We start from the raw sequence: 22,698 nt of genomic DNA on the forward strand, positions 1-22,698 counted from the left end.
ATCAGGGCTCACCCTAATGAACTCATCTTAATGAATTACATCTGCAGTGATCACTTTCTGAGTTCCTGGGGATAAGAACCTCAGTATGTGAGTTTGGGGCAGGGATATGATTCAACCTGTAACACAGACTCAGGGTTTTTCTTTTCTTTGTGGCCAGTACAGTGTTTATTTTTGAAATTTTTAATATTGATTTCACCAAGTTTTACCTCTGATACTTTTTTTTTTTGCTAACAAAAAACCACATAGGTGATTTTTTTCCCACTTGTTCATGTGAGAATCTGAAGAGCCTTCAGACCTCCTGCTCCCCCGCTCATGGTTCCTCAGGAATAATAGATTCCTGCTCATATATATTAGCCATGGAGGGGATTTGTTATAAAATATGACAACATGCAATTTCGTCAGGTTTTCAGCAAAACATGGTAATATTATTTTTATAATGTTTGTTTATTTTTGAGAGAGAGAGAGAGAGAGAGAGAGAGAGAGTGAGCGAGCACAACCGGGGCATGGGGGCAGTGAGAGAGAGGGAGATACAGAATCCGAAGCAGGCTTCAGGCTCCATGCTGTCAGCACAGAGCCCGATGCAGGGCTCGAACTCACGAACTGTTGAGATCATGACCTGTACCAAAGTCAGATGCTCAACCAGCTGAGCCATCCACGTGCCCCAAGGTATTCTTTAGAGTAAATCTACGCTGTGATATTATTTATTCTCACATAAAAACCGGACAAGTTGAGAGATGAAAACTTGTGAAAGTTTAATAAAGTCGAGCTTTTTTATTTTCTGTCACACTGTTTACCTTGAATTGAGTCTCGATATCAAAGTTTTGCTTTATTTTTTTAACCCTTCAAGTGATGAATCTGCCAAACTTGGACCCTTGGAAATTGAAGAACTCATACCCTATGATGAATATAAAAGGACTGTCCATTGAATTAGCATGCTGGTCAGACCGTCCAGAGGGAGTGGTTTTTCCCCCAGCCTCGAATAATTGTGTTCACTCCTTAGAAAACATGACTGGCTTTCAGTGGGACTGCTTGTTGTCCCCCTTCACCTGGTCACATTGCAGCATTGTTTCCGAAACTGCCTTTTGGAAACGGGTCAGTAGAAAAGTTCTGTTACGAGAAATCATCTGTTATGAAAGGAGGCTGTTCTTTCAACCCAGCTCACTGCCGTGAAGGAGAAGCCCAGCACTTTCTCATAGCCACTAGAAGACATTTCACCAGTTTAACAGACGTGAGGAAATAAGCATGCTAAAAGCCAGCTGCAAACTCCGTACTCCCCCAGCCACTGCCGAGCTAGAAGCAGGAGTATTGGGGCCAAAATGTGAAAAGTGGGGCATCTTCTTTCTAGAGAACATCAGTTGCTGTTGAAGTTTCAATTTTCTTTGTGGCATTTAAACTGTGTGATTTTTTTTTTAATTTTTTATTTTTTTAGTGTCAAAGAATAGAAAATTAGTTTTAATTGTTACTTACGAGGCACCATATGGCTACTCTATAATTCTGGCTTCCCATGGAGCTGTATGTGCATATGGAAAATGAAATTAATTGGAAATCACACCCTGAAATCTATTATTAAGTTAATATAGCTAACAGCTTGTGGGGTGTCCTCATCCTCAGCATGATGTAATTGCATATAACAAGTAACTATAAACTCATATAGGAGACCAGGAGGGATAAAGAGAGGTCAAAGGGACAGGCTTGGGAAAGGAAGAACATTAATAATGAATGCTGCAGCAAACATTTCAGTTCCTCCCCGTCCACAAACCCAGGGTAGAGGGAAGCAGTTTAATCATATTCGAATGAATTAATCAGAAGTCTTATGAATTTCACAGCCAAGAGACTGATTTTTATTTTGCCAACTAGTGTCGTAGTATGCTAAAGGTCACTCATAGTAGAATTAGTGACAGTTAATTTAAATCAGAAGTTCTCAACCTTGGCTATGCATCCAAATTCACTGAGGAACTCTTAAAAACACATTCTCATTCCTGGGATTTTGATTCATTAGTTGTGGATTTCTGAATTATGAAGAAACCCTAGAGATGTTTCAGCCATGGAAACCACTGATTTAAGTGGTTTATAGTTAAACGATGCAGTCCATAGCTAGTTTGTGTGCAGTTTCCCCAACTTGATTCCCAATTTTAAAATAGAATGAAATAAGTAAAGGTAAAAATCTAGCCTAGGGTCTGATACTTCATTTGGTAAACATAGAAATAGTGAACAATTTGATGTCATATGTGCTTTTCATGAATGTAATTTGTTAGTTTACCTGTCTGTCTCCTTCCTCAGTGAGGGAGTTTGCCATTTTATTCATGTTGGTGTTCTTTTTTTTTTTTTTTTTTTTTTTTTTTAGCGTTTTATTTATTTTTGAGACAGGGAGAGACAGAGCATGAACAGGGGAGGGTCAGAGAGAGGGAGACACAGAATCTGAAACAGGCTCCAGGCTCTGAGCTGTCAGCACAGAGCCCGACGCGGGGCTCGAACTCACAGACTGAGAGATCATGACCTGAGCTGAAGTCGGCCACTTAACCAACTGAGCCACCCAGGCGCCCCTCATGTTGGTGTTCAAAGCACAGAGGGTAGGAGTTCAATAGATGTTCATGGGCATTTAAACATACAAGTTTGATGTGAAAAGAGAAGTTCATGTTTAAAAATAATAACTATATTTTCTTCATTATAGGCATTGGGTACTGTCTCTGTTCATCATGAGTTGATATTAATGACAGGGTTATAATGGCTCCTGAATTTGTGATGGTAGTATTTCTTAAAGTGTCCAACCTTCTGTTAGGTCATTCAGGACCAAATCCATGGATTTGAAACTAAGAAGGAGATTTTTCCTAGTCTTTTTATTCTTTTTCCCATAAGTGATAGGTCTGCACACCTAACTGATACTTGCAAGGGCAATGTCTAGAATTATAGTTGTGGTCTTGGAGGTAATGGTGGATGGGCTTTGTGCATGGTATAAAGGTGCCCTAAGGCTGTATTTCAGAAACCTGCTCCCATTTTCTCTTTTATCTACAGTTTGTGATGTCTCATACTCCCCACGGTGCCTGGATATTACGCTTGTTCTCTACTTTTCTTGGGTGTGTTACCTCCATTCTTCTATTCCTACTCAATTTCTGCCTCAGGGTAGGCTTATGTGGAGAGACCCTTAAATGCTGTGCAGGTACTGTGATGTTGAAAATACTCTGTTATCTATCCCAGAATGTGTTGCCTCTGGTTACTCTGACTGGCTTGGACACAAGGCAGGTTGGCAATCTCCTTGATGGACCAGAGGAAAGGAAATGATATTGTTAAGGTGCATAACTGGGGCAGAGACAGTGAGAGAAAGGGTTATTACTGTAGAATTGAACAAAGCCAGGGAAGACATGCACGTACAGTAGTATGATTCGTGGCCTGACCTGCAGAGACCAAGACCTGTATCTCATTTATCAGGGCTCCCCTTCTTCCTGAACAATGGAACCCTGAGTTTCTTTATTTAATACTTCATTTTGAAATAATTTCAAATTATGAAGAATTTCAACGACCATGCAAACAGCTGCCAGATCACTTTTACCTAGATTCCCCAACTGTTCACATTTGAGAGCAAGTCTACAGACCTGGTGATGCCTCATCTCCTAAACACTGTGGTATGTATTGCCCAGGAAACAAGAAAACTCTCGCATTGTCATGATTCAACCCTCCAAGTCAGGAAACAATGTTGATGTACTCTTCATCATTGAGCCTGCAAAACCCATTTGGATTTCATCAGCTATCCTTACAAGTGTCTGTTTTTCTGTCCTGAACCAGTATCCAAGTCAGGGACACACGTTGCATGTAGTTGTCATGAGTAGACTCCAGTTTCCTCTATTCCAGAATATTTCCTTCATCTTTCCCTGTCTTTGAAGTCCTTTCTTGAAAGCATCTGGGGCTTTCCTTCTGTAGATTGTCTCTGAGACTGGGTCTGTCCGGTGACTCCTCACGGCCAGATTCAGGTCCTGCATTCTTGGTAAAAATGCTGTAACAGTGATGGTCAGCTGTTCACATTTGGTCACTTTAGGCATGACCTTAGGCACTTTAGTGCATGATGTGTCCCACCAGTGGTCAGGTTTGTTTGCCATGTCTCCACCTTAAATTTGACATTTTATCCTAGTAATTGATTAGAATTGTGTGGGGAGGTATTCTGAGATGACACCAATATCATGTTCTTCATCTGACCTCTACTCCGTTAACCTTGACCTTCATGGATGTTACCTCGATCAGTTACCTCTCTGATGGTTTGCCAATTGGTAAGTCTCATTTCTGTCATTTGTTCTGCATTTATAAGCTGGCGGTGTACTGAAGGAAAAGCTTTTCCTTCTCTATGTATGTGTATGTGTGTGTGTGTATGTTATCAAAGACCCATGAATTCCTGTTTTATTTAGTGCATTATCATCCATTCCTAAATCTTTTTGACATGCTTCATCATTTCTCTGAGCATTTTCTTACTTTCTTTCCCAGAATGTCCTTGTTTCAACTTGTACTTCCCTGGTTCCAGCCCTCATACCAGCCATGTCTCTAAGAATCCATGGTTCCTTCTACTAGAGATGGTGTTTATAAACCAGGATCTGGGCATGTGGTTGTGCTCATTATTGTTGAGGTGTTATTATTTTTAGGCCATCTCAGGAGATAGTTGGATGTGTATACACACACACATGTGTATACATATACACACAGCTGTACATATAAATATATAAAATAACTGCATGCATTCTACTCTACATGTACACATTTACTTATACATAAATATATCAAAAACCATTTCTTTGCATATGTTACAAAAAACTGTATGTTTATATCAGTACTTGTGATTTCAGTCCTAAATCTCAGAGTTCTTTTTAGCTTCCCACCTTTCCCTGTTGGGAAATACTTTTTCCCCCATTCAGAAACCTGGCTCTCATTATCCTCTTATATATGCACATTTATATTTTATTATATAGCTATTGCCTGAATCAGTTTACTATAACCTATCAATGTGACCGATCTCCCAATTGTGCTGTCTGCGCACCACACACACCCCAACTTCTTCAGTTTTGGGGTGCTGTCAGAGATGATATTGATGTGCATACGTGAGGCTCCTCCCTCCTTCCCTCAGTAACTATGTATTGGGCTCCAGCAGGCACGCTGCAAGTACCTTCCTGAGCCTTCCCCTTTGGCTCCTGAGCACCCCTTGTTGTCAGGTTCTAGGGCCTCCTCGCTTTTTCACTAAGTGTATATGGCTGCATAGAGGAAAGAGTGCATTTCCCGGTCTTCCTACAGCTAGTTACAGACTTGTGATTTGGTTATGGCCGGTAGTAGCCAGTTTGACCTTGAAGTGGAAGTGATGTATTGAGGGACTGTGATGGTTCTGGAATTAGTAAATGGACGATGAAGTTTCCAAAACCCATATGATGAATCCTAATGAATTATTAATTACGTGCATATATTTTTTAGTTGATGTGTTTGTAATGTTTAAGAGAAGTTGACATGTTACAGTAACAGGGTACAGATTGATTCTACTTTATATATTTGTGTGATTGACATTTCTGTTGTAAATTTTATATGGAAAGATAAGGTTTTTGACAAAGATTATAAACAGGGATGTAATGCTTTCAAAGTTCACTCTGTCTTTTATTTGAACTTGGGAACTACTAGTCCAATTTATTATTAGGGAAGGTTTTTCTTGAGAGGTCAGACCATGGATGTGCTTAAGAAAAGAAAATGGATATATTTAGTTTGTAAATTCAGTTTAAAATGTTTAAGAAAAATTAAATTTGCAAATGATGCTGATTGCCGAGGAGGATTTTAGTGTGTCCAACTTGAGTTTTTAAATGAATGTTAAAATTCATTTAAATGACAAGTAGAATGATACAAATTTCAAGTTGAACTCAAAGGCTTATGGGAAAAATGTATTTTTAAATATTTGTCACTTTACTAAACTAAATATTTTATTTAAAACAGTATGTGAGCTCTTCCTTGCAGCAGAGCACCCCTACCTCTCCCAAACACAGCGACTCAATGAACACTCCTCTGCTGTGTTGTCTGTAATCACAAATCTGCAGTGGACAAGCAGTGCTGGTTGACCCTAATGCCAGGCTGGTCACCAAAGCAGATTGCTGGTGAGACCACCTGGACTGTGAGGTTGGGGGAACTGTCAGCCCTCAGCAAGCCCTGGGTGGCAAGATAACATTCACATACCCCTCCTGGTTGGCTTGGAAGGTGTAATAGAAAAAGCATTGGCCGGATGTCACACATCTCAAGTCACTTGTTGCCTTTTGAACTCTCGTGTTTTAACTATATGCTGGGGACAGTAATTTATTTAATGTTTACTTATTTTATTTTTGAGAGAGAGAGAGAGAAAATGAGCAGGAGAAGGGCAGAGAGAGAGAGGGGGACAGAGGATCTGAAGCAGGCTCTGCGCTGACAGCAGCGAGTCTGATATGGGGCTCGAACTCAAGAACCGTGAGATCATGACATGAGCCGAAGTCACAGCTCAACCAACTGAGCCACCCAGGCACCCCTGATGACAATAATTTCTAAATTATGGGATTGTTGAGAGGATTAGACATAACAGACATAAACTACCCAGTACCTTGCCTGTCCCTTAGTAGGGGCTCAAACAATAGTGGCATTTATTAGAGGAAGATATGAAGGCTGATGGATTGTTTAGGGATTGTTTGGGAAGAAAAGAGAGGATTGAAGACATAAAGCCTACAGTAGTTCACATTCTTTGGTTATCTGCTACGTTGCCAGGCATTGTGTAAAGTCTATATGTAGATCACATCCTTGGATTCTCCCAATAACTTGTATTTACTATTGTCGTCTTCATTTTACAGGTGGAAAAAAATGGAGGTTTAGAGAGGTCGACTTTTAAATTTTTACACAGCTAAGTAGAATTGTTGAACCTGAATTTAGATCCAGGAACCCTAATGCTATACAGTAGACCCCAGACATTCTCGCAGCCCTCTGTTGGAGACACTCCTGTCTTTAGTAACAGTAACACCAAGAAGGTAGGGGCTGGTATTGCCTTTGACTGCACAGAATTCCTCTGTGACTTTTGTACCCCATCAGTTTGGATTGCTTTCTTTTTTAACAGGCATAATAAAAGTATTGAGAGAATACACCAATGGAGGGGGCTTTGTTTTATTACAAGATAATCAGGTGTGTTAAGTCACAAAAACATTTGATTGTGTAGGTAGTAAAAGGAATTGTCCTTGAAGCTGTTAATCCTTGTGAACTACCAGGTGGGTGTAGCCTGTCCTAGCTCAAAATGGGAGGTTTTTGCTATTAATGCTTTTATTGGGCCATTATCTTTTTTCCATTTTAATTGGCAGCAAGTTACCCTGGAAGTCATCATCAGGAATTCTGGTCCAGTTTGAAAGTGGATAGTTTGCCTTCTCTTTGACCACTGTCACCTCCCTCTTTTCCCAATCTCTTTCACTCCCACAGTGTTGAATGGCTGAGGATAATGGACAGTCATCCTCAGGTGGTGTGGGTAGAGCTACAGCCCTGGCTGCATCCTGTGCTCGAATTTACACTATGTCATCTTAGACAAGGGACTGACTTTGAGTTTCAGTGTCCTGATCTCTAGGAATAGTATCACCTGCAGAGCAGGGGGCTTATGTGAAGATTAAATGAGATGTGCTGTATTAAGTCCTTTGAACAGTTCTTGGGACAAAGTCATTGTTGAATATGAAGTATCTTTAAAACACATAACGACAACCCCAACTGCCATAGTAACAGTATTAAGAGTCGTGAGGACACTGGAGGACGCATAGCCCTGTATCCCAGTGCCACTGTACGAAACACCAGACAACGCAGCATCTAGCTTTCTTCCCAGCTCACTTTCCCTCCTCTGCAGGCTGCCACAGGACTGGAGTGGTCCCAGCCTCAGTGTTGGGGGAGGGAGGCCTGTGCTGGTACAAGCCTCAGCCTCCCAATGAGGCCTGAAGTTGAGCAGCTCCAGATGGAGTCGAGTGACGCCTTCTCTGCCAGGAAACGTGGTGGACAGCCAGGGCCATTCGCGCCAGGCAACAGCCGTAGATATATCAAAAGGGAGACAGGCAAAAAGTAAGGGAACATGAAGACCTTGGGACTAAACAAACGATACAAACATAAACAAAAACATGGTGTGTGTCTGTGGCAGGCAAATGCTGTCTAGGATCCAGGGATAGTTATTTTACGTACAAAATGGTGGTGCCTCTCGGTGGTGGCAGGGCAGTGCCAAATGTCTATTGAGTTTGGGCTGCTCTTGAAGGCATCTGACCTTTCGTTTTCATTTTTGTTTTGTTTTATTTTGTTTTTGAAGAGAGAATGGGAGCAGAGGATCTGAATTGAGCTTTGTGCTGATAGCAGCGAGCCCAATATGGGGCTTGAACCCATGAACTGTGAGATCATGACACGAGCTGAAATCAGACGGACACTCAACTGACTGAGCCACCCACGTGCCTCTTTTTAAAATTTTATTGGAGAGAGACAGAGAGCGAGCTGGGGGTAGAGAGAGAAAATCCTAAGCGGGCTCCACTCTCAGTGCAGGTCCCCACTTGGGGCCCTATCCCTCCACCCTAGGATCATGACCTAAGCCAAAATCAAGAGTTGGACACTCAACTGTCTAAGCCACTCAAGTGCCCTCATCTGACCTTTTTGAATTAATATGATCTTGTATGTTCTCATTAACCACGAGCACATTTTATTTATCTTGTCTGAATGATTGGAAACAATACAAGACATAGGTATCGGAATGTGTTCTTTTTATAGACTTTAATTTTTTTCAACGTTTTTTATTTATTTTTGGGACAGAGAGAGACAGAGCATGAACGGGGGAGGGGCAGAGAGAGAGGGAGACACAGAATCGGAAACAGGCTCCAGTCTCTGAGCCATCAGCCCAGAGCCCGACGCGGGGCTCGAACTCACGGACCGCGAGATCGTGACCTGGCTGAAGTCGGACGCTTACACCCAGGCGCCCCTCGGAATGTGTTCTTAATACTTACAAAAGTCAGTAGCAGCAGATTTATTGTTTATTATGAAAATTATTTTGCCCAGTGGACAGCATATTTATCATTATGATATCACATGCCATGAACTTGGTATTTAAGAGGTAAGTGTAATTAAAAGCCAATACAAGTAAGGATGCTACGAGTAAGTTTAAGCCAGGCATTGTATTGTGTTAAATATTTTACATAATTTACATGCAGCTTTTTCTTAATTTATCCTTCATATAGCAACTCTGTGAGGTAAGTGCTAATTTTATCAGCGTTATCTCACAGATGAGAAAATTGAGGCTCTCTTCTGTAGTCAAGGTCACTCAGCTGGCTAGTAAAGGGCAAAGCCTGAGTTCTGATCCAAAACTTCTGACCCATGAACTTATGCACTGTACTCTAATCACCTCCAGTGTGTTGTCTTCGTTAGGAGGGGCTTGAGAGGGATGGTACATTTATGTACATAGACACTAGAGGATTTAAGGATTCTGCCTGTACCTCTTAGAATGTTGGTGCTGGAGGGCATCTCCAGAGGGCGCCACACCCTCTTTAGTCACCCTTCAGGATCCTGGCACTTGAGGCACAGTGACTCGTCCTGAGTCTCAGCGGGATGAATCTTGCGTTATTGCCTGGACCAGGTGCAGCTAATTCTGGCAAGCAGAGATACATGTGGCCCCCAGGCCCGCGATGCTGTGACTGTCTTTGTGCCAGAGCGTCAGCTGCAGCGTTGAGAAGTGGCAGTGTTTACCCCAGCCTCCACCGTGAGTCAATCCTCCCGTGGAGTGAAGTGGTGTGGTAAGGCCAGTATAGCTGAATGGCAGTGTTCTGCGTACATCTTAGGCACTGAGAAAATCTAATGCATAGTAAGCTCATTTCAGAAATAGCTGTTATTATATGTGGGACTTAAGAAACAAAACAGATGAACATAGAGGAAGGGAAGGAAAAATAAAGATGAAACAGAGAGGCAAACCCTAAGAGGCTCTCAACTATAGAGAACAAACAGATTTGCAGGAGGGGTGTTGGGTCGGGGGATGGGCTAAATGGATGATGGGCATTAAGGAGGGCACTTGTTGGGATGAGTACTGGGTATTATATGTAAGTGATGAATCACTGGGTTCTTCTCCTGAAACCAATACTACATTATATGTTAACTAACTTGAATTTAAATTAAAACTTAAAAAAATAGCTTTTATTTTCTCCTATTTATAGAAATCCTACATGTTCCCTGTAGCAGATTTGTAGTCAAAAAGAAGAAAAAGTTAACCATAATGCTCCCCTCTAGTCAGAGTTAATACCTTGGTATATTTTATTCCCAATCTCTCCTCAGTATATATGTTGTATTTAATGTTATAAATTTTGGGTTAGAGCACGCTTCTTCCCCTACCCTGGCCTCATCTGACAGTAATACTGTTACTGTGCTTACCAGGTCAAATAAACATTTTTTTTTTTATCTGAAAATAGTTTTTCTCTGATTATAAATGACATAAGAACTCGTTGTAAGATGGGGCACCTGGGTGGCTCAGTGGGTTGAGCATCTGCCTCGGTTTTGGCTCAGGTCATGATCTCACGGTTCGTGGGTTTGCGCCCCAAGATGGGCTCCACACTTTCTCTCTCTCTCTCTCTCAAAATAAATAAATAACCTTAAAAAAAGAAAGAAGGAAGTAAAAATCATTTGAACTTTAACCCATACAGATAACCTTTTGATGATGTGGGGTTTTTATCATTTCAGATTTTTAGGCATTTATATCTGTATTTTCTAAAGTTTCCAAAAGGGTCATGTACTCTAGTTTGTGACACAGGTATGTTTTGTCTTTTAATTTTCTCAATACTTTCCGGTAGTTTTCCTTCAAATACATTGCAGGCTTATCAAAAGTCTGGAGTCCCATGATGTTAAGCTTTAGGCAAGTGACGTTGATATTGGCAGTACAGAAAAACTTTGGCTTAGAGATTGTCATTTTCATCACTCCATCATTTAAGCACCAGACCAAGGCTCCAAGCATCATCCTGGCTTTTCAGGTGTAGGTATCCCTAGGAGAATTCCCTCCTTTCAAAATGGAATAGCCACACCAAGATACCAGCACCGGTGTGGGGCAAGGAAACACCTTTGGTGCAGCTATTATGGGTAGTTTTCTCTGAGCTTATAAAACATCACTGTTGTAAAAATTCACGTAATAATATAGTTGTTTTCAAAAAGCTATATATTTTCATGGTTAAAAAGAAATCCCCTTTGAAACCAGCACTTTGCATATCACTCATTTAGGAACGTTTCAAACGAGGTTCTGATTTGGAGGTGGTAGTAGGAGGAGGTGATTCCTTTTTTACACAGCCGTGACTAGTTGCAGATCTGTTGGGTGTCTACGATAGGCCAGGCATTGACCTTTGTGCTGAGGTGTATGAATTCAGTATTTTACTATGATTAGTTAGCAGAGTCTTAAGAGACTTAAGATCTCCATTGTCAGTGTGCTTCTATTTAGATATTTTGTCCTAAAGACACTCTTGTAATATGTTTTCAGCAGTAGTAATGCATTTCTTGATTGGAATTTGAATCATATAGATATATGCATTTGTCAGAATTTACTGAATGGTGCACTTCAGATATGGACATTTCACTTCATGTATATTTTCTCTCTCTGCAAAAGGAACCATAAACAAATATCAAACTTTAGCTATTGACACGCGTGCTGAAGAGTTTAAGGGTAACTGTACTAAAGTCTGCAACTTTCAAGTGCAGGTAAAAGATAAGGTGGCTCTGATGATGGAGAGATGTGTGATAAAGCAAGTGTAGTGAGATGTGAGCAGCTAAGGAATCCAATGGTGAGTATGTGGATGTTTACTTCTTGGTGTTAAAATATTTTATGTGGGGGCGCCTGGGTGGCGCAGTCGGTTAACCGTCCGACTTCAGCCAGATCATGATCTCGCGGTCTGGGAGTTCGAGCCCCGCGTCAGGCTCTGGGCTGATGGCTCAGAGCCTGGAGCCTGTTTCCGATTCTGTGTCTCCCTCTCTCGCTGCCGCTGCCCCTCCCCCGTTCATGCTCTGTCTCTCTCTGTCCCCCCAAAAAAAAAAATAAACATTGAAAAAAAAATTAAAAAAAAATATTTTATGTGATAGGAAATTGTCATAATAAAATGTTTGGGGGGCAAACCCAGTAACGAGGCTGTATCTGAAGGGGTTAAAGCACAGTCTCTAGAATTATCTTTCTGGCTTAAAATTCTGACTGCTTCTTGCTAGCTGCGTGACTCCATCTAATGAAACCTCAGTTGGATTATTTGTTGAATAGGGACAATGTGTACACTTAGCACAAATCTCATTCCATAGTAAGCTCCTAACAACTACTATGGTTATGATTTCACAGATTCAAGGAAGTGATGATTATAAATGAATGACCAGAGGCTGAGGTCGCACTGTGTGCCACCATATGCTGAGGGCCCACTATGTGGCCATTTTCAGGAGGATGAGGCAGTCGCATTCTGCATCGTGCTGTGTGTGTTCTTCAGTGGAAACTTCCACACAAGTGGAGGTGTGAGGAATGTGATTAGCAAAACTGAGAGTGGCTTCATTAGGTTTGACAGAACGCTTCCCTGGCTCTGTTGCTCCTCCTTGGCCTGGCATCTCCTTTAAACTAGAAGGCGTTTCAGAGAAGTGGCATCTGCTCTGTTAGACACTGTGGCATTTCTGAGTCGATATTAATTTAGTTCATTGTAAAAATTACTCCCTTTGTGTGAGGCCAGGCCATCTCCTATTTGGGGGCTTAGCCTGTTTTTGCTCTAAGGACCTGTGTCCTGGGAAATTCTTCTAAGGTGTCAGGATCTCCCTCCCTTCCCAGAGTCGAATCATGTTTATGCATTATGACAGCCTGTTCCAACCTGGCGCTGGGAGGCCAGGAGAAAGGGTCAGGAACCTGGAAGAGGCTGCAGCTGGGTCTAAATACACAGCAGTAGAGGGATGGGAGGAGGAAATTTCGGATAGTTCTGTGGATGTGCTGTTTACTGCTGGATGTCTGATATTGTGCTGCTCTGAAGTCCGGTGGAAAACAGTAAAAACAAACAAACAAACAAACAAAAACTATGGTGTTGAGGGTAAGTGTGGGATATAGAACAAATATTGGCCACATTCTGAGAGGAGAATGAGCTGTTAGTGGGTAGGAGGAGTAGACTTGGATGCTAGCTTTCCAGCTGCAGTGATGAAATGTCAGTCTTCCGAGTAGATGTCTTGGAATGATTGGGATTTCCAAGGGTATCTTCATACTGGACTGCTTGGTTCGTCAAGTATGAAACAGGACTCAATTTCTCTGCTTCATTGATACCATTGGGAAACTACTTAGAACATGCCAGAATTTTCTTTGAGTTTTACCAGATATGGATGCTAGCTCTTGGGTATTTTTCTGTGTTGTTGTGGGTGTTACAATTCCAAAGTCAACTCCAAAAGTCTTATTATTTTTCCCCAGGAGTAAAATGAATAGCAGCTTATTAATTTGTTAATTTCCTATTTGTGACACTTGGCCTGGCTCCCTCTGCTATGAATTCTTGGTGAAACCAGGCATTTGTTTATAAAGATGGAGAAAGTCCTATCCGAAGAGACTGTTTTAGCTTGAATGTTTCAGAAATAATCAGAAAAGAAGACAGTCCAAGAACATAGATCTAGGTTTTGTGATTTATGAGGTCTGGCATAGGACAGGTTAATATATCAAGCACTCCAATTCACAGGGATTTAAGGTTATAAGTCCTTATTGGGGAGTGGTTCTGAGGAGGAGGTGATAGGAGGTGGAATTTGAAGTCATTGCTGATCTCTCTGATTGAACGGATGGACCTGTTCAGAACGAAGTCAGTTACCTCAGATACAGTTGAGCATGCGCTTGAGGAACTTGGACATATTCACAAGGAATAGGGGGACAAAAGGAGGAAGAGAAAAGGATGGAGGAAGAAAGGAAGGAAACCAAAGAAAGCTCTCATGAAAGGAAACAGTATTTCTGAGGCCTTCACAATCCTTGAAAGTCAGCCCGATATGAACCCTTCCCAGTTCCTGGAAACTGCGTGCTTTCACCCTCCAGGATGCAACCTAAACTCTTCTTTGTGTTTAACATTCAAGCAATAGACTGAGATTTCAGGCACAATGAATGGATCCAGACAGGCAATAAAAGAGCAAGACGCTGCAATTTAAAACTCCATGCAGTTTAGAAGCGACATAACAAACTATTCTGGACCTCAGTAGACGTGTGTGTTGTGGGCAAGTGGTTCTGAGGCCCTCCATCTCTCTGGACGTGTGTCATTCCTGGCTTCTGTTCCACTCCAGTGTGTCATAAACCACTTTACCACTCCACCGTGGGAAGGAAAAACCTTCTGGGTTCCTTCTTACGGCAGCACCACTGAGCCGTTGTTCGGAATTCTGTGACTACAGTACTTGCATCGTAGCAGATTTTAAGTCTGGAATATGTGTTTATTTGCAGGTTGGGAAGGGGTGGACATATCCTTTATTATTGCTGCTGTTAACGGCTTAGTTTGAATCTCACTGACCCCTTGGGAGCTTTCATAGGATCCCTGTTTGAGAGTTAGCTTACCTGCTTCAGGTTTTGTTTGTTTTGTTTTTTTTTTAAGACCTCTGTGATAAAATTATGGGAGATCTTAAAAGCAGTTAGGGCAAAATAAATTTAACAAAGGCCATAAATGTGTTTTTCTGTTTATTTTCTGTTCTTGAATATAGGGAAATAAACTTTAATATGGACAGATTTTTCTGAAGATCCGAAATAACAAATGTGAGTGACCTACAGTGCTGAATGTTGGCATGCTTTACTGGTTTGTTTGAGGCAGTGCTATAATGATTTCTAATTTAAATAGATAACCAAGAAGCCAAGCAATACAGACAGAAAAGCAAAGTAGCCTTTGTCCGTTGTGGATGCCTTTAGGTCTTTTCTTCCCAGCCTTGTCTGTCTGGAAAACAAGTCTCTTCCTTGTGACATCGATCAGCCCTCCTTTATGGCTCTTCTGTTCTCTCCTGCCTCACTCAACGTGGCACCATTTCCCCTGCTCACTACACTGAGTTAACATTTATTACAGGGTTAATATTTTTCAGTAATTGTTTGTTTGTGTCTCTTCTGTCCAGGAAGTTTTAAGTTTCTGAAGGCGTGGACTCTGACTTTTTTTTTTTTTAATCTTTGAATTCCCACAGAGCAGGTGCTCAGTAGCTGTTTAAAACGGGCAGGACATTTTCCTGCCACTGTCATTTTTCTTGCATGACACTTTAGGGGGTCATGTTGTTAGATGTTGAGCCGTGTTTTCTGAAGATGTCTTCTGGAGGCCTCTGCAAAAATGACATCCCTGCCCCATATGATAAAGTTATAAAGGCTGATACACAGAGGAACATTGAAATATTCAAGACAAGCTACTGTGGACAACTTCCTGTGTTTATCTCACATTTTAAACTCTTTTTATTTATTTTTAGTACAACATGTGATAATTGGGGAAAAAAAATGTAAATCAGTACTGAAAAGATGTAATGCTCCCCCCATGATGCCACTGCTTGCCCCTTCAGATAACCTCAGTTAACAGTTCAGTTATTATGTTCACTTAGACTTCATTATGAGTGTATAACTAGTCACAAATGTGAGTATTCATTTTTTTTAAATATTAATCATTAAGGTCTGTTTAGAGTGTATAGTGTATGTGGGCTTATTCCCAAGTTCACACATAAAGATGTATTTAGTCATTGTCAATGGACCTATAGTATAGTATTATTTCATTATGTGGCTATATAAAATTTATTTTTCTAATCCCAGATGTCCACATAGTGATAGTTTGGTTATCGTCAAGTGTTTCAATATTCTAATTACACTGCAGTGAAAAATCCTTCTTTCTGTAGTGGATTTTCACAGAAGTGGGATTGCTCTACCCACAAATTTTCTGTGAGCCCTGGGTAGGTGGACCTCCTAATTGAGAACGTTGCAGATGCTTTTTAACCATGACTTTTTCCGTGACTTTTTCCGGAGCATGGAACCAGGTACCCAGTGATTTGCATTGGGCTCAGAGGTCTGAGAAGGATTTTGAGTGCACTCCCCGATTAGGAAATCACATACATTAGGCCTGTCTAGAGAAAGGGTCCCTTGGGAGCAGAGCTTGTTAGAGAGTGGAGGGGCTCTGTGAGATGATCTTTGTGAGGAAAGGAGGTGACCGGGCAGTGTAGAAGGCCCAGACATCACAGGTTTAGGGTGTGGCGGTGCCTGACTGCACCATTCTCCCCCAGAGAGAGTGTGCGTCAGGAATAGAGACTGCCCTGCCAAGGGAAAAGCTGGGTCACTAGGGGCTCACCTGCTCTCCTTGAGCGTTCACGGGAAGGTGAAAGATCCTCCTTGATGGTAGCGGGGGAGAAACCTAGAGGAACTGGCTGTGGTGTGACCATGGGGTGCAGAATGATAGCAGACAGCAGAGCAGGATCCAGACAGCAGCACATAGCACCTCTCACCAAATGGAAGGCTCCCCGGAGAAATCTATGTACCCAGACAAAATAGAAGACAACCTTTCTAATCAAGAAAGTTGGAGATCTCAGAATGCTAGTTATATTTCTGTGAAATATTTCTGTAAATACAGGTGTAGGTGGGCAATGTGTATGTTACATTTTAAATTCCATAGTTCTTCCTGTTGCTTCTGAAAGTAAAACCTTTTATTATATCAGTTTATATTTATATCATTTCTCAGTATTACCATCTTTCCCCCTCCTCTTGTTCATCACTGGTTAAAGATCCACAAGAAGTTTGTTTTTTGTCTGTATTCAAAGGTAGCTTCCAGGTGTCTGCTGCTGCAAGAGGGGGTCTCTAACCCTGGGGTTCTCAAGGCACCCCAAGAAGTTTAGAGGTGTTAATTCTGTATTTGCAACGCTTCGGGTCTCTTCCACTTGTTACTCCCATCTGTGGTACTTATTACTGTGTAAGCCTGATTAAGCTAGAACTACATTTCCCAGAATCCCCTTCTGTATAATTCCTGGTTAGAGTGGGCTAAATGAGAAGTTTGCACAGAATTTGGAATGCAACCATTACGCTGTGATGGACAGATGGACAGATGTAGAAACGCTGGCAAGGTGGTCCCGCTCATCCTTGCTCTTATCTGTTCCATACCCATCCTCTGACCCTGCTGATGAACATTGACCCAGACCTGTCATGAGGCCCGTATCCACCCTACAGCTCCTGGGTGTGCTTTCTTTCACTGGTGACCCCTGTGATCCTCTAGCCCTCACTTTCAGACCTTTTCTTTCTCAGCATCTCCCCCAATTTTGTCAGCTTTTCGTTCCTGTGATAAATCCCTTATTCATAACTCATAGTGGTTCTGCTTCCCTAATTGAACCCTGACTGAACACATCTTTGCTTTGAAAATCAGAAAGAAGATGATTTCTTTATTTTATTTTATTTTATTTTATTTTATTTTATTTTATTTTATTTTATTTTATTTTAAGTAATCTCTACATCAAACTTGGGGCTCAGACTCATGACTCCATGAGTCATGTGCTCCACAGACTGAGCCAGCCAGCTGCCCCAAAAATGGTTTCTGATAACTAGTTTTCCTTTATCCTTCTTTCACTTCAAGTACATCACAAAATACTGTAGAAATGCTGTTGGGGTTCATAAATGCTTTTAATCTTCTGTGGCTGTTTTCAGGATCTGTTGAAGCTGCAGATGTTATACACAAATCTTTATTATCAATGTATATTATACATTTGTCCCATAATCTGTACAAAACACTGTATAGATTTCATCTGGAAATTTCTTCTTCTGAAGAAACTGTTTTTTTCTTCAAAAGTTGCCATTTTTTTTCCAGGTAGCTTCATTTGCAGGAGATCTGTTTCATGTCCTCTGGTTGCAATCTTATAATATTAGAGATTCTTTGATAACACAGGTGTCTAAATAAATGTGGTCTTTTTGCCATCAATGTTAAGAGGTTCTGCCCTAAAGGTTTCTTACAGAAATATATATCTTTTAATTTGATAGGCAAAATGTAAGATTGTTTTAGTAGTCTTAAGCTATAGAAATAGTAAGATACCACAACTGAATTGAGCCTTTCTGAAGTAATTTTTATCTAGCTTTAAAAATTTTATCACCAACAAAGTCTGTGTCAATGGTTATGAAAATAATTAATAACATCAGTGACAAGATCAGAAGAGTAGGCTAGTTTATCATTAGAGATTTTAATGAGAACTATAATGTAATAAATATACAATATTTTTTAAGTTTGGCAATCTGAAAATACAATGTCAAACTTTAAGAATTTGTATAGGAACTAAAATTAAAATTATTCACTTGAAAGCAAAAGTGTGTTGTCTTATGATATAATTATCTCCTTTATAATCAACAATCTGTTCCAAATGGCAGTATCATGCCCCTACACTATCCAGATGAAGGAAGTACTTTAGATAAAGTGGAATTAATTGACTACTGTGTTTGATAGGAACTTTAGGATTTAAAACTTACATAAAAGCTTTATCAGTAAAGGATTTCTTAATGTAAAATAATGTCTCCCTAAACAGCTTCCTAATTTGTATCACAAAACCCTTGTCCTAGAGATGGCTCTAGTTCCATCTTTTACTTTAAAAGTGACTATTTCAGGTGTGTGTAATTTGAATCTTCTTGGGTAGCAGTCTGGTGGGGAGCCAAGTATATGTAATCCTAATTCAATCAATGGATGTGACCAGTGATGAAATAGTTTATTCTGACGTCTTTCATGTTTGAAATTTTCTGTTCCAGTACTGGGCGAGCCCACATCAGACATGTTGAAAGGTGAAATAATTGTTTTAGTTTCAGAGATGACATTGGGCATATGGAAAGAGTCATTGCAATATTGTCTCATTCCCAGTGACCTAATTACAACTTGAGGAAATAGGACTCCATCTACAGCAGCTATTATAATAATCGAAAATAGGTAATTCTCCAATTTTAGGTTTGGGTTCTGGGGTCATAATGAAGTCACAGAAGTTAACTCATTTTCTTTGGGAAATTGGCACTTAGGCACTTATCACCCTATAATTGTATGTCCTTTCTGTAATATCTTTCAGCTCTTTTCATGCATCACCTTCCTCCTCCTTCTTGCCTTCCAGTAATAGGTCAATTTGAAATACATTGTAACTTTCTCAATTAAGAATCCTATCAAACCTCATGAAAGGTGATCACCGTGCTGGAAATTATGCCATGCACTTGTGCTGAAAACTGGATATTCCAATTTTGCTCCAGTCAGTGAACCATGGAAGTCACAGTTCCCCCAAGAAAGCCAATGTTATTGACTTGAAATAGATGGTTACCTTAGTAGTTTCCAGGTATATACTGCTGCATTTGCATTTAGGAAGCTATTATATATTTCGTTAATGTTTATGTATTTTTGGGAAAGAGGGGCACAGAGAAGGAGACAGAGAATCCCAAGCAGGCTCCACCCTGTCAGGGCAGAGCCCCGTGCCTGAGCTCCGAGCTACCACTGACAAACCTCATGAAATCGTGACCTGAGCCGAAATCAAGAGTGGACGCTCAACTGACTGAGCCACCCACATGCCCCGGAAGCTGTTATATTTTTGAAGAGAGCAATGTTGAATTCACTAAACTATTTTAAATAGATAGCTGAAAATAACATTCTTACTGATATTCCTGATAGACATTTTCACACATATACTAGGTCCTTTTGCATTATGGTTCTGAACTGTTTCTTATAAGCACTCTTGTGCATAAATGTATTTTCAGAATGCTGTCTCTAAAAAGCACAGTGAACCAGTTTTACAAAGCTTGTCTAATTGAAAACGTTTCTTATTTATTCTCTTTAGGTTATGCTTTTCTTAATGAATTTAATTTTTTTCTTTGTATATTTAATAATGCTTCTAAGAATGTTTGTTTTCCAGCATAGGACCATAAAAATTGGCATGAAACTTTGTTATCGTAATTAGAATGAAACTTGTCGTAAGAAAGGAAATGAAAATATTTGAAAAAGTGTTATTTTAATGTGGCTAATAGAGTCAAACAAGACCATGGTGTGGGGTTTTTTTGAGGGGGGGTGCTTTCTATATGGCTATAAGTATTGTTCTCATAAGAGATTTGGTCGTTGAGAATCTTACATATTTATAAGCTTGTCAAATATGTCACAGTGCTTTTTCTCCTAAAATATATATAAATCATAGTAAACTGGTTTCCGTCTAACCAAGAGGAATCCTAGTCGTGAGCACTGTTCATTATCAGAAACTAACCAGAAAGGGAACAAAATAAAGTGAATGCATTGCACATTTACGCTGCTGCATATAAGAGTAGTAGTTAAGGACAAGGAGTTTGGAGTTACACATACCTGGAATTTTCTACCCCGGAGTCCAGTACTGTGGTTATCAGTACAGAAGTGTAATCTGTTTCCATATAAAAGCTATTAGAGTAGATGTTATTTCTCCCTCCATCTCTTTTTTTAGCTTGTTACCCCTGAAGTATGGTTAAATCATCTTATGGTAGACAAAACATTGGATTTCGTGTCTGAGATATTCTTCTGTAATTTTGCTTGGGATTAGGAGAGTGACGTGAAAACCCAAAAGCAATAAAAAAATGTGTGTATTTGGCGAAATCAGATTTATTTTAAATAGAATGGAAACAGTGACTGTGTGAATCAGCTTGGTTAATACTGGATGAGAAGAATAGCTACTGTTCAGTAGGATTTGGCAGCTTAATTTTCTCCCCTCCGAATAAATAACTGAATTAAATTACTTCACGTGAGTTGCAGTCAAGATGAGACAAACTTGCTTTCTTTTAGGCTATTGATGTACTATACTGATTTAACATCTGAGATCTAATAAGAAGAGATGATTTTAGTGAGCTTATTTTCGGCCTGGGGTGTAAGTTGCAGGAGACATACCTAGATGGGATACAGTTTTTTCCTTTGTCTTTTGCCATTTGTCCCAGTATGGCTTCACAGTGCCCAAAATGGTTGTTTGGTCTACCAGCTTGGTGGCATGGAATCCTTTGACACGTGGTCAAATGGTGACACATGTAATTGACAACCACTTCATTGAGGCTACAACAGTTTCTTTGTCTTGATGGTTCGTGCCTAAGGCTGATTTAATTAAGCATATCCAGTGCCAATTAACGATGCCCAATTAGGTATTCTGTCTGGCTTTCAAGTGTTGCTGCTGGAGATCTAGAGAAAAGCATCTCTTTCTTCTGGATGACAAGCATGTGAAAATTGATAATGGCAATGGAATGCTGGTTATCCTTTTTAAATAATTTGAAGGGATCACAATTAAAAATTTGAGTAGACCGTATTTTTTCTATTTGATGGCTCCAAAAGAGAAATAGGAAATGTCTTCCTATATACCTTTATTTTTTTGGTTAATTGCTAAAAATAATTAGCGATGATAGTTACCATATTTTGACTTCTTTTTAATGTGCCAGGCATTGAGATAAGCACTTTACCTACTATATTTCACTTACTCTTCACATCATCCTAACAATATAGATTATTATAGCCATTTTACTGACAGGCATATCACTTTTCCCTTTCTGAGCCTCAGTCTCCTCCGGTCTACAAAGAACGTGATAGGCAGAGTGAGAGATTTTAGGTCTGTTTAACTCCACAGTCCGCGCTCTTACTGCTGTTCTTAGGCGCAATAGCCAAGATACGAAATAAATTCGTTTTACTTGGTTTCTTTCCTGGTGAGTTTCTGGTAATGAGCTGTCATCCCAACTTGCTCTTTACTCAGGTTGATGTGAGCCAGTTTATCTTAAGACATGGGTTTGACTGATGTTGTGATGGTTCATATCTAGGGCAGCAACAGGTGTAGGAGGACATCGAGGGCAGCAGAGAAGGAGCCATGCTTGCTTCTGGGAGAAGGTGAAGCCTGGTTTCCTGAGTGTTAAGAAAATTTAGGGGAAGGGAAGACCAACGAATAAAGACCAAGAACTTTCATAATCTGACTACCTCAGCTGGAGTAGCTGTCTTACCCAGTGCTGTCATAATGTCAAATCTTGTTGTAGCTCCTTGTTGCCTTCATGATAAAACCCTCTGTGGCTCCTTCTCTTTGAACCTTTGCCTGCTTGTCTTGAGTAAGAAGAACAATAATAGAAATAACTGAAACAGCCAACGCTTACAGAGCCCTCCACCTTCCATGAATGGTGGCTGACACCAGCAAACTTATTATTATTATTATTTGCCCACATCTGCCTGAGTGGAAATAATCCTTTTGATTCTTTAGAAGATAGAAAGGTATTAAAATGAACTAAATGGTCATGGCAGTAGCCTTTCATTAATCATATGAGTTTCAGGCTCTTGGGATAAAGTATTCACATGTATTGTCTAATTCTTAAACCAATCCTCATCATTTTTTCACAGTTGGATAAACGGAGTCTCAGAGACATTTAGTAACCTGATGGAAACCCAGTCTGCAGATTCTAAACCTGGTGTGTTAAACCAGGAGGCTTTTAGAGCCTTATAGAAGATTGACTTAGTTTTCTGATGTTAGACAAAGAGGAACGACAGACAGAGGGTGGCAGCTGTGGCTGAAGATGTGTACTATTTGGTTTATGAAACATGTTTGATTTGAGGGCTGTTTTGTTTTTTTCCTTTTGTGATTGGGGAGGGCAGTGTCCCTCTTTGCTCAAGACCTTATTTCTGTCACTGGGCTGCTTCATGCATTCAGCTTTCAAGCCAGGCGCATGAAGATGTTTGAAGTTTATGACTCAGGTCTCAAAGGTCAACAGGTCAACAACAGGCAGTACCTGCGGGGGGGGGGGGGGGGGGGGGG

General features: G+C 40.4%; 1 protein-coding gene across 1 annotated transcript in view; it reads left to right on the forward strand.

The window, feature by feature from the left end:
• Window positions 1–22,698, forward strand: part of SUCLG2 (succinate-CoA ligase GDP-forming subunit beta) — a 166,848-nt gene that overhangs the window by 110,235 nt on the left and 33,915 nt on the right. The window lies entirely within an intron of this gene.

Source organism: Herpailurus yagouaroundi, unplaced genomic scaffold, assembly GCF_014898765.1.
Source record: "Herpailurus yagouaroundi ecotype Mexico unplaced genomic scaffold, PumYag 213, whole genome shotgun sequence".
Classification (NCBI taxonomy): Eukaryota; Metazoa; Chordata; class Mammalia; order Carnivora; family Felidae; genus Herpailurus; species Herpailurus yagouaroundi.